The following is a 12,686-nucleotide window of genomic DNA, read 5'->3' as shown; positions in this document are numbered from 1 at the left end:
GGGTGAATAGCCAAAAGATGCAGTGAACTCATATGGGTCCACAAGAGAAAAAACAATAAGCCCATTAAAACCTCGGCAGTAGGTGGAAACAGAGATTTCAACCAAGAAGAGATAGAGATGGTCAACAGGTGTATGAAAACATGTTCATCATCATTAAGACTCAGGGCAATTGAAATCCAAACGGCAGCGAGATAGCAGCTCAATGTGGTCAGAATGACTATAGGTAAAAAGTCAGGAAATAAGTGTCAGAGAGGAGCTGCAGAGATGGGAAGACTCCTACAGTGCTGCTGTGAGTGTAAGCTGGTGCAGCCACGACGCAAAGCCCTGTGGAATTGCCTCAAACATGTCTGAATCCATCTACTATATGATCCAGCTATTATTCAGTGGCGTGTTTATCCAAAGACCTTGGAAAAGGTCGTGCACCAATATATGTGCACCCCTGTGTTCATCCTGGCCTTACTCCCGTTATCCAAGACTTGAAAGCCGCCCTGATGCCCATCAAGGCAGAAGGAAGAATAGATAGGGAAGATTGGAGAAGGAAGCTGGGCTTTATGAACACAATGGCATATCACTGAGCCATAACAAAGTAGAGAATCCAGCCATTAGTGAGCAGAAGGATGGCTCCTGAGGGTTTCATTGGAAGTGAAACAACTCGCAGGGAGAAACTCAAATACCGTAGGAGCTCACTTACAAGGAGAAGAGACAAACAAGGACCAACAAACTGGAAAGCTTTGCGCAAAGAAATTAAAGAAGACACAAGGAAACGGAAGTCTATTCCACACTCTTCGAATGGAAGAACAAACACATTTGAAACGTCCGTACTGGATAAAGCAATCTCTGGATTCCACGCAAGCCCCATCGAAGTTTCAGCAATCTTTCCCACAGAAATAGAAGAGAGAATCCTAAAGTTTCTATCCAGCAACAAAGGAGCAGGAACGGCCAAAGGAATCCTGAGGAAAACGAACAAGGCAGCAAGTACCACATTTTCGAATTTCCACATTCAGGACGAACTGCTAGATACCGAAACGGTAAAGGCTGGCCACAAAAAGAGGGACATAGACACAAGGAACAGAATCGAGAGCCCAGAGGTCAACTCCCACATATATGGACAGCCCATTTTAGACCAAGGAGCCAAGAGGAGACAGCGGAGAAAGGAGAGTCTCGACAAGAAACGGTGCTGGGAAGACTGCACAGACACATGTAACACAATGAGAGTAGACCATAAGGTTACACCAGCCACACAAACCACCTGGAAATGGATTAAGACCTTGAATGGAAGACTTGAAACCGTACAACTTCTAAGAGAAAACGCAAGTAGTTTGCTATTTGCCATCTTGCTTAGCCAATTATTTGGAAGAAGCGTGTGTGACTGGGCAAGGGCAACAAAGGAAACAAGAAACAAGCGGGAGTCCATTCAATGCAGAAGCTTCTGCCCAGCCAATGACTCCATTGACTCAATGCAAAGACAGCACAACAACTGCGAGTGGATGTTTGCAAACCACACATCGGAGAAGGGGTGATTAGCCAAAATATCCAAAGAACTCATATGTCTCCACAGTAAAAAAACAACGATCCCCATAAAACCTGGGCCAAAGATGGAAACAGCTATTTCTCCCAGGAAGATAAAAGATGGCCAACAGGCTGTATGAAAACATGTTCATCATCATTAAGTCTTTGGCAATGCAAATACGAACGGCAATGAGACAGCAGCTCACTGTGGTCAGAATGGCTATAGGGATGAAGACAGGGAACAACAAGTCTCGGAGAGGAGGTGGAGAGAAGGGAAGCCTCCTGCACTGCTGGGAGGAGTGTAATCAGGTGCAGCCACTACCCAAAGTGCTGTGGAATTGCCTTAGAATTTTCAGAATCCATCTACCATATGATCCAGCTATTCCTCTGTGGCATATATATCCAAAGAACTTGGAAACACTAATGCTGAGAGATCCATGCAGCACTGTGTTCACCACAGCCTTACTCCCAATATCCAAGACTTGGAAGCCTACGTGGTGCCCATGAAGTGACGAATGGAGAAGGCAGACGATCTATAGCCACACAACGGCCAATCTTTGGACTGTATAGATGGGGCCATCTTGGGTGACATGTTCATAAACACCCTCAGAATTCTAAGCTGTCCTGACAACCTCCATGCACACAGTGTTTCAGAGCCATCGCATACCAGTCTGACCACTCCCCATTTCCAGGTAGGATAGTTTTCCTTGTTCTGGATTTCTTGTCGGTTTCTAACTTTCTCCTCGAACTTTGAAAGGTCTACTACATTCCCTCTACACACCAGTCTCTTTCCGTTACGATTATCAAAGATTTTATCTCTTTTGTTTTGTGAATATGGTGAAATGGGTGGACTTTCCCCAGAGAAAGTCATGGACTCCCTCCCAAGTTGAAGTTGCCCAGGCAATCCCCTGATGCACACTTATCGTGTCCTCTCCTAGCAGTCTGACAATTCCACCAGGCAAGTCACATGTTCCCTTCCTTCATCATTTGGGGAAGTGTAGCTGATGCGCTCATAGATTGTAATATTCTCATGGTTCTTTTTCTGGTGCGTATTGCTCAGTTTCCCTCACCATTTCTACTTCTTTATGATCTCTGTGCCCACCAGACCGTGAAATCTGGATTTCCTAACGCTAGTAATCTGATCCAAAACCGTGGTGCTATCCTGTGAAGCTCAGGCTGCCCAAGCGAAAGGAACGTGGGCACTTACCTGCTACATCACAGGTCCACCAATGAATTGGACTTCTGGACCAACTTTTGGCCTGATCTTGGGAGGATGTTAGCCTGCTTCGATTATTCGTGAAGGGAATCAGTAGTAACATGAATGACGGTAACATTTACCTTTGGTTGATGAGTTTAGCACGGAACATATTCTCTTGCTAGTATTCCGCTTCATCTCTTTGCTAAGGTCTACCTTTCTGTAGCATCATTAAGCATTTGGAGGTGATTACTAATCCTTGGCAGTTCTTCTCTAATCTCTTTCAGCCTCCAAAGCTTAGGCCGTAAATCTTCACCCCTCTTTGGAGTTTTGATTTTATGTGAATTGATTGCCATAACCCAGCATTATAACATCCTATAGCTTTTCACATCTACAATCTCATAGATTTAGACTTCTGTGTAGGTTACATCATCTTCACCACTGTAAGCCTAATTACAGGCCATCACCACACACTTGTGCCTTATCAACTCTTTCTCCCTCAGACCCCCGCATCCATTTCCCTTTGGGAACTACCAATCCCATGTCACGTCCTACCTTTTTGTTGCTCCGTTTTTCCTCTTCTCCTTGTACATGAGATCCTGTGGTATTCAACCTTATCCCTGGGGCTTGCTTCAGTTCCCCTAAGACCCTCAGGAGCGATTCTGGTGGTCACAAATGGCTGGACTGCATCCATTCCTACAGCTGAGAGCTATACCATCGTGTGGCTATAGCCGATCTTCCTTTTCCATTCATCTCTTGATGGTCACCACTGACGCTTCCAAGTCTTGGATATCAGGAGTAAGGCTGTGGTGAACACAGCAGTGCATCGATCTCTGTGCATTAGTGTTTCCATGATGTTTGGATATATACGCCACAGAGGAATAGACGGATCATATGGTAGGTGGATTCTGAAATTTATGAGGCAATTCCACACCACTTTGTGTAGTGGCCGCACCGGTTCACATTCCTACAGCAGTGCAGGAGGCTTCCTTTCTCTCCACCTCCTCTGTGAAACTTATTGTTTCCCGTCTTCATCCTTATAGCCATTCTGACCACTGTGTGTTGCTATCTCATTGCCGTTCGGATTTGCATTGACCAGAGACTTAATGATGATGAACATGTTTTCATACAGCCTGTTGGCTATCTTCCTATCTTCCTGGGAGAAATGTCTGTTTCCATCTTCTGCCCAGGTTCTATTTGGCTCGTTGTTTTTATTCCTGTGAAGACATATGAGTTCATTGGATCTTTTAGCTACTCACCCCTTCTCTGATGTGTGGTTTGCAAACAGCCTGTCGCAGTTGTTGTGCTGTCTTTGCATTGAGTCGATGGAGTCGTTGGCTGCGCAGAAGCTTCTGCATTGGAGGGAGTCCCTCTTGTTTTTTGTTTCCTTTGTTGCCTTTGCCCACTGACACATGCTTCTTCCAAATAGGCAGCCAAGCCAGATGGCAAAGAGCAAGCTGCCTGGGTTGTCTCCTAGAAGTTGCATGGTTTCAAGTATTCCATTCAAGGCTTTAATCCATTTCGAGGTCATGTGTATGTCTGGTGTAACATCATGGTCTACTCTCATTGTGTTACCTGTTGGTGTGCAGTCTTCTCAGCACTGTTTCTTGTGGAGACTCTCCTTTCTCCACTTTCTCCGCTAGGCTCACTGTTCGAAAATGCACTGTCAGTAGATGTGTGAGTTGACCTCCAGGCTCTCGTTCTGTTGCATGAGTCTGTGTGCCTGTTTTGGGGGCCAGGCTGTGCTATTTCCGTACCTAGGGCTTCGTCCTATATGTTGAAATCAGAAAGTGTGAGACTTGCTTCCTTGTTCGTTTTCCTGAGGATTCCTCTGGCTATTCCGGGTCCTTTGTTGCTGGATAGAAACTTTAGGATTCTGTCTTGTATTTCTGTGGGAATGATTGTTGCAACTTTGACTGGGACTGCATGCAATCCAGACACTGCTTTATGCGGTATGGACGTTTGAAGTGTGTTCGTTCTTCCATTGGAAGAGCACGGAATAGCCTTCCGTTCCCTTGTGTCTTCTGTAATATCTTCACCCAAACCTTTGCAAGCTTTCTGTGTCCATAGCTTTATGCTGTTTGGCCACGTTTATTCTTAGACATCTTTTTCTTCCTACTGGCATGCTTTCTTTTTTGAGGTTCAGTCTTTCTATTCTTTGCAACTTTCAATTGGTTTTGTTTTGACAGAAGTTTATGGCTGTGCTCACATCTGCTGGCCATGCTGCTGCATTTCCTGAGGAAGAATGGCGATGTCTATCATCGCTTCCCATCTCCCTCTACACTACCTCAGATGCCTTCCCCAGAATGGCTGGACGAGCGGTGAGGTGGCTCACCCTCAGGATTCCACATCGCTGACCCTGGGCTGCTGAACCAGAATGTGCAGACTTCACCACGGCCCCACTGGCTGGCCATTTTCATGTTCCATTGGGAACCTGCAGTTGAGTAGATTGTGACTTGAATATGCTACTTGAGCCCAACTCTGGCCCTGTGTCGATGAGGCCAGCTTGCTTTTCTGGCCCACTGTGATGTTGGGTGATTTGTCAGAATCGTGTCTCTGCTGTCCAGTCTAGCTTCGTGGACACAGGGTTTCAGAGCCCGCAGGGAGCAGTCTCATAACTCACCCTTCTCATTTAGGCCAGGTTTGACCTTTGCTGCTGTTTTTAGCGTTGTGACTTTCTCTGACTTTCAAACGTTCAAACAGAGTGTGTCTAATGACTGACGTCTTTCACTGTGGATTAGTCAGCTTTGATTTCTGTTGGCCTTCATATTCCGGGATCCTTTTTTCTTTTCTACAGTCTAATTGTTATGGTCTTGCTGAGATATCTCCATTCGATTTGCTTATCAGTGCGTTCTCCTTCTTTCCAAGTTAGGAGTTTTGTGTGTCTTTAATTACCATAGGTTCTGTAGCCCGAGGTGTGAGTCATTTCGTGATTGTTGGGTGTGGTCTTGGAATTTCCATCAGTCACTTGTAGGAATCTTTGCTATCCCAGCCCAGGTGACACTTAGCCCTGAGAACACATGGTCGTCTTGGTAGGTTTGAGATTCTCAGATCAGAAACTCCAGATTCAAGGTTGTCCGGACAACCACCTTCACGGACATTATGTTTTCGAGAGAAATTAGAGAAATATGATGAATTCCTCCCTCCAGGTAAGTGATTTATCTGTCTTTTTTCTGGATTTGGGAAGTTTCAAACTTGACCCCTGATCATTGAATGCTCCACAAGATGACGTCTGGATACTGGGCTTTTTATTTCTACATGGTTTCCTACTGGATTGATTTTCATTCTGAACTTTGGCAGGTGTATTTTTATTTAAACATAATGGCAATGTGCTAATTTTCAGCAAACCTCATTCCATATGTTGTCAGAACAAGAAATCAATACTGTTTCCATGGCAAGAGGTGGGGGAGAGAATTTCATTGGAGCCCAACTGAGCACTGTAGCCTGGGAAGGCAGCCTTCACACAGGAATGAAGCTCTCTCGAAAAGGGTGCTTTTAAGCACACTTCTACAGCCCTTCAAACCAAAGGACACACCCCAAGTATGACAATCATCCATTCCTTTAAGTCTTCACAGAGATGTCTTGGGACACATTATCATGTACCCAGTGGGACCCTGTGACGCCAGAGCTATGCAAATGGAGACCTCTCTTCAAAGAATGCTAGGGGCCTAGGAAAGAAGGCCTCAATTGTTCTCTTCAATGTCCTCAAGAGATCATTCTTGACTTGGGATTATGAATAAGGCAGAAGGAAAACGTGGGTCTGATATGCCCCAAGTCCAGCCTCTTGTTTCAAATAAAGTTGCAAGCTTCAATCAGCACGGCCTCCACATCTACTTGAGTAGATAACAATGTTCTCCTCTCAGTGCTTGCCCCTCTAGTATCCCTTCTTCCCAATGATTCCTTTCTTATCCCTTGAATCAGTGCCTCTTTGATCTCTTCAAGTTTCTGTGTGCGGTTTGTGTTTGGAAAAGCTGTTTCTGGATATCTCTCACGTGGGTATCCTAGCCAGGGCAATCCGTGGACTCTAAACTTGCTGCTATCTTGGGTGACACGTTCACCGTGACGTCATAAACACCCTCAGAATTCTAAGTTGTCCTGAAAACCTCCAGGCACACAGTGTTTCAGAGCCATCTCATATCAGTCTGATGACTCCATCTTTCCAGGTAGGATAGTTTTCCTTGTTCTGGATTTCTTGTCAGTTTCTAACTTTCTCGTGGAACTTGAAAGGTATGCTACATTCCCTCTACCCACCGGTTCCTTTCCTTTAAGATTATCCCTTGTTTTATATCTTATCCATTGTGTATATGCCCAATTGGGTGGACTTTCCTCAGAGAACGTCCTGGAGGCCCTCCCAATTGGAAGTTGCCCAGGCAATCCCCTGATGCACAATGATCGTGTGATCTCCTAGCTGTCTAAAAATTCCACTTGGCAGGTCACGTTTTCCTTCCTTCATCATTTGGGGAAGTGTTCCTGATGCCTTCATGGATTGTCATATACTCATGGTTCTTTTTCTGGTGCATATTGTTAAGGTCTCATGACAATTTCTCCTTCTTTATCATCTCTGTGCCCACCATACCTTGAAATTTATATTTCCTAATGCTAGTAATCTGATCTGCACTCCTGATGCTAGCTGGTGAAGCCCATGCCGCCCAAGTGGAACGTAGGAACCTACCTGCTACATCACAGGGCCAGCCCTGAATTGGACTTTTGGACCAACCTTTGACCTGACCTGTGAAGATGTTGGCCTGCTTCGATCATTCGTGAAGGAATCAGTAGTAACATCATGAGCGATAAGTTTTCTGTTGGTTCATGAGTTTAGCACGGAACATGTTCTCTTGGTAGTATTCCTCTTCATCTCTTTGCAAAGGTCTACCTTTCTGTAGCATCATTGAGCATGTTGAGGTGATTACCAATACTTGGAAGTTCATCTTCTCTAACCTCTTTCTGTCTCCAAAGCTTCCGGTTGTAAATCTGCATCTCTTTTGGGAGTTTTGGTTTTATGTGAATTGATTGCCGTAACCCAACATTATAATGACCTATAGCTTTCAGATCTACATCCACATAGATTTAGACTTCAGAGTAGGTTACATCATCTTCACCAAAGTAAGCCTAATTACTGTCCCTAACCACACACCTGTGCCTAACCAACACTTTCTCTCTCTGGCCACTGCCCTACTTTCCCTCTGGGATATGCCAATCCATTGTCATGTGATACTTGTTGTTGGTGCGTTCTTGCTCTTCTCCTTGCACGTGAGATCCTGTGGTATTTGACCATACACCTGGGGCTTGTTTCAGTTCCCCTAAAACCGTCAGGAGCCATTCTGGTGATCACAAATGGCTGGCCTGAATCCGTTCCTATAGCTGAGTGCTATGCCTTTGTGTGGCTATAGCCCATCTTCCTTCTCCATTCATCCCTTGATGGGCACCAGGCAGGCTTCCAAGTCTTGGATATCGGGAATAAGGCCAGGGTAAATAGAGGTGTGCACCGATCTCTATGTATGAGTGTTTCCAAGTTCTTTGGATAAACACACCACAGAGGAATAGCTGGATCATATGGCCGATGTATTCTGAAATGTCTAAGGCAACTCCACACCCTTTTATGTCGTGGCTGGACCTGTTTACACTCCCTCCAGCAGTGAAGGAGGCTTCTCTTCTCTCCACCTCCTCTCCGAAACTTATTTCCTGTCTTCATCGTTATAGCCATTCTGACCGCCTTGAGCTGCTATCTCATTGCCTTTCAGATTTGCACTGACCAGAGACTTAATGATGATTAACATGTTTTCATACAGCCTGTTGGCCATCTTTCTATCTTCCTGGGAGAAATGTCTGTTTCCAGCTTTTGCCCAGATTTTAATGGGGCTTGTTTTTTTTTTTTTTTCTTGTGGAGCCGTATGAGTTTATTGGCTCTTTTGGCTATTCACCCCTTCACCAATGTGTGGTTTGCAAACATCCTCTCCCAGTTGTTTTGCTGTCTTTGCATTGAATCAATGATTTCCTTGGCTATGCAGAAGCTTTTGTGTCTGATGTAGTCCCATTTGTTTCTTGTTTCCTTTATTGCCCTTTCCCAGACAGATATGCTTCTTCCAAATATGAGGCTAAGAAAAATGACAAAGAGCACCCTACCTATGTTTTCTTCCAGAAGTCTCATGGTTTCCAGTATTACATTCTAGACTTTAATCCATTTCGAGTTGGTGTTTGTGCCTGGTGTAACACCATGGTCTACTCTCCTTGTCTTACATGAGATTCTGCACTCTTCACCACACCGTTCATTGTAGAGACTTTCCTTTCTCCACTGTCTCCTCTTGGCGCTGTGATCGAAAATGGGCTGTCCGTATATGTGTCCCTATACCTCTGGGCTCTTGATTCTGTTCCATGGTTCTGTTTCTCTGTTTTGCATCCCAGCCTGCGCTGTTTCCATTTCAATTTCTTCATCCTATATGTTGAAATCAGAAAGTGTGATACATTGAGCTTTGTTCTTTTTCCTCAGGATTCCTTTGGCTATTCGGGGTCTTTTGTTGCTGGATGTGAACTTTAGGATGCTCACTTCTATCTCTGTGAGAAATATTGCTGCAATTTTAACTGGGATTGCATGGAATCAAGAGATTTCTCTATGCGGTGTGGACATTTCAAGTGTGTTAATTCTTCCATTTCAAGAGCATGGAATATCCTTCAGCTTCCTTGTGTCTTCTCCCATTTCTTTCTGCAAAGGTTTGCTAGTTTTCTGTTTACAGAGCTTTCACCTGTTGGGGTGAGGTTATTCCTAGGTATCTTATTCTTCTTACTGGCATCCTTTTTCTTTTTTAGTGAGGTTCAATTTTCCTATTCTTTGCAACTTTTAATTTGTTTCCTTTTGAAAGAGATTTATCACTGTTCTCACATCTGCAGGAAATGCTCCCGTATTTGCTGAGGAAGAGTGGCTCTGTCTAATGTCGTTTCTCATCTGCCTCTACATTACCTCCCACTCCCGCCCAAGAATTACTGTACCAGCGGTGAGGAGGTTTACCCCCAGGATTCTACCCTGTCAACTACTGGCTGCCAACTCAGAGTGCGGGGACTTCCCCAATTCTTTACTGACCAGCCCCATTCATGTTCCCTCAGCAACCTGCTTTTGAGTGGAATGTGACTTAAATAGGCTACTTCAGCCCAACTCTGGCACTGAGTAGATGTAGCCAGTTTGTATTTTCGGTCAACTGCGATGTCAGAGAATTTGTCATAATTATGTCTCTGCTCCCCCAGCAAGCTTCATGGGCACAGGGTTTCAAAGGACGTTTGGAGGAGTCTCACACCCACCCTTTCCAGGTAGCCCAGGTTTTACCTCGCTGCAGTTTTTTGGTTTGTGACACTTTCTGACTTTCAAAAGTTCAAGCAGAGTCTGTCTAAAGTCTGACACCTTTCGCTGTGGATTATTCAGGTGTTATTTGTGTTTGCCTTCCTTCTTTTGAGCCCGTTTTGTTTTTCCATAGCATAATCATCGTGGTCTTTCTCAGATTTCCCCCTTTGGTATGCTTGTCAGCCCGTTCTCCTTCATCCCAAGGTATCAATTTTCTATTGCTTTAACCACCCTATGTTCTATAGGCCTACGTGTGAGTGCTTTTCATTGTTGGGTGTTGTTTTTGAATTTACATTGGTCACTTGTAGCAATCTTTACCATGCTAGCCTTGGTCAAAATGAGCACTGTGAACACGTGTTCATCTTGGTTGTTCTGACGTTCTGACATCTTAAACTCCAAATTCTAGTTTGTCATGTTAACCTTCTTCATGAACATAATGTACCCGAGACAAATTAGACAGATGTGATGAATTCCGTTCCAGGTAAGATACTTTTCTGTCTCATTTCTGGATTTGGGAAGTTTCAATCTTGACCCCCGATCCTTGAACGTTCCACTAGATTACTTCTAGATACTGGCTTACTGTATTTCTATAAGGTGTGTTATTTGTTTGATTTACAACCTCATGTTTATTTTTCTATAAAGATAATGGCAATGTTCTAATTTTGAGACAACCTCCTTTCACATGGTGTCAATACACGTCATCAGTAATCATTCTACTCCAAGAGATGGGGCAGAGTATTTCTTTGGAGCCAAACTGAGCACACTAGCCTGGTAGGGCATCCCTCACAAAGCAATGAAGCCCTCTGGAAAAGGGTGATTCTCAGCACACTTCTGGAGCCCTGCCAAACAATGCGACATACCTGGAGCATGATGGGGTTCTAGTCCTTCAAGTGTTCAAAGAGACGTATTGTGACACATTAGCATGTACCCAGTGGGCCTCCATAATGCCAGAGCTATGGAAAGTGAGACTTCTCTTCAATGAGTGCTAGGGGCATAGGAAGGGAAGCATCGATCCTTCTCTACAATGTCCTCAGGAGATCATTCTTGATTTGGGATTATGATAAAGGCAGAAGGACAACGTGGGTCTGATAAGACCCAAGTCCAGCCTCTGGTTTCAAATCAAGTTGCAAGCTTCAATCAGCACGGCCTCCACATCTACTTGAGTAGATCACAATGTTCTCCACTCAGTGCTTGTCTCTCTGTTATTTATTGCTTCTCCACAACGACTTATTTCTTATCCCTTTAATCAGCGGCAATTCTAACTCTTCAAGTTTCAGTGCTGGTTTCTGTTTTTAAATTCTTTTCTGGGTATCTCTCACTTGAGTATCATAGCCTAGGACAATCCTCGGACTATAAAGATGAGGCCATCTTGGGTGACATGTTCACTGTGATGTCATAAACACCCTCACACTTCTCAGTTGTCCCGGCATCTTCCATGCACACAGTATTTCAGAGCCATCTGATACCAGTCTGATAGTTTTCCATTTCCTGGATTTCTTGTCTGTTTATAACTTTATCTTTGGACTTTTAAATGTCTACTACATTCTCTCTAGACACTGAATTCTTTATTTTAAGTTTATCCTTGGTTTTATCTGTCACATTTTGTGGATATGGCCAAATATGTAGACTTTCCCCATAAAAAGTCCACGAGTCCCTCCCAAGTTGAAGTTGCCCAGCCAATCCTCTAATGTTCAATGATTGTGTCATCTTGTGCAGTCCGACAATTCCACCTATGCAAGTCACATCACTTCCTCCATTCTGTATTTGAGAAGTCTACCAGATGCGTCATAGATTGTAATATTTTTATGTTGTTTTCCTGGTGCATATCTATAAGGTCTGCTCACAATTTCCACTTATGTATGATCTCTGCCCGCACCAGACCATGAAATCTATCTCTCCTGATGTTACTAATCTGATCAGCACCCGTGATGCGAATCCATGAGTCCCAGGCCACAGTCTAGGAACGTGGGCTCTTACACACCAGAACACATGACTGGCCCTGAATTTTACTTTTGGGCCAATCTTTTGCCTGAAATTGGGAACAAGCTTGCCTGCTGTGATTATTCGTGAAGGTAATGAGTAGTAACCTCACAGAAGGTAACATTTTCCCTTGGTTCATGAGTTTAGCACAGAACATGTTGTCTTTGTAGTATTCTTCTTAATATATTTGCAATGGTCTACCTTTCTGTAGCATCATTAAGCATTTGGAGGAGATTCACAATCCTTGAAAGTGTATCTTCTCTAATCTCTTTCAGCCTCAAAAGCTTTATGCCGTAAATCTGCACAGCTTTTTGGATTTTTTCTTTCCCTCTGGGAACCACCAATCCAAAGTGAAGGCTGCCGTGAAAGCTAAAATGCTCTGTTTGGCCCCAATGAAATTCTCTCCCCTTATCTGTTGTCATAGAAGAGTATTGATTATGTGGTTTGCCACCGTATGTGAGAAAGTTGGCTGAACATTAGAACATTACACTTATATTCAACGAAAAATAAACATGCCAGAGCTGAGGATGTAAACCAAACAACTAGCAAACCCTACGGAAATAAAGTAAACCAGTATCAGACGTAATCTACTGGAACAATGAAGGATCCGAAGTCAAGGTCTAGCCTACCCAAATTCAGAAAAAAAGACATAAAAATATCTTACCTGGAGAG

Source organism: Equus asinus, chromosome 1, assembly GCF_041296235.1.
Source record: "Equus asinus isolate D_3611 breed Donkey chromosome 1, EquAss-T2T_v2, whole genome shotgun sequence".
Classification (NCBI taxonomy): domain Eukaryota; kingdom Metazoa; phylum Chordata; class Mammalia; order Perissodactyla; family Equidae; genus Equus; species Equus asinus.
The sequence above is the reverse complement of the archived record's forward strand: the minus strand, read 5'-3'. Positions refer to the sequence as shown.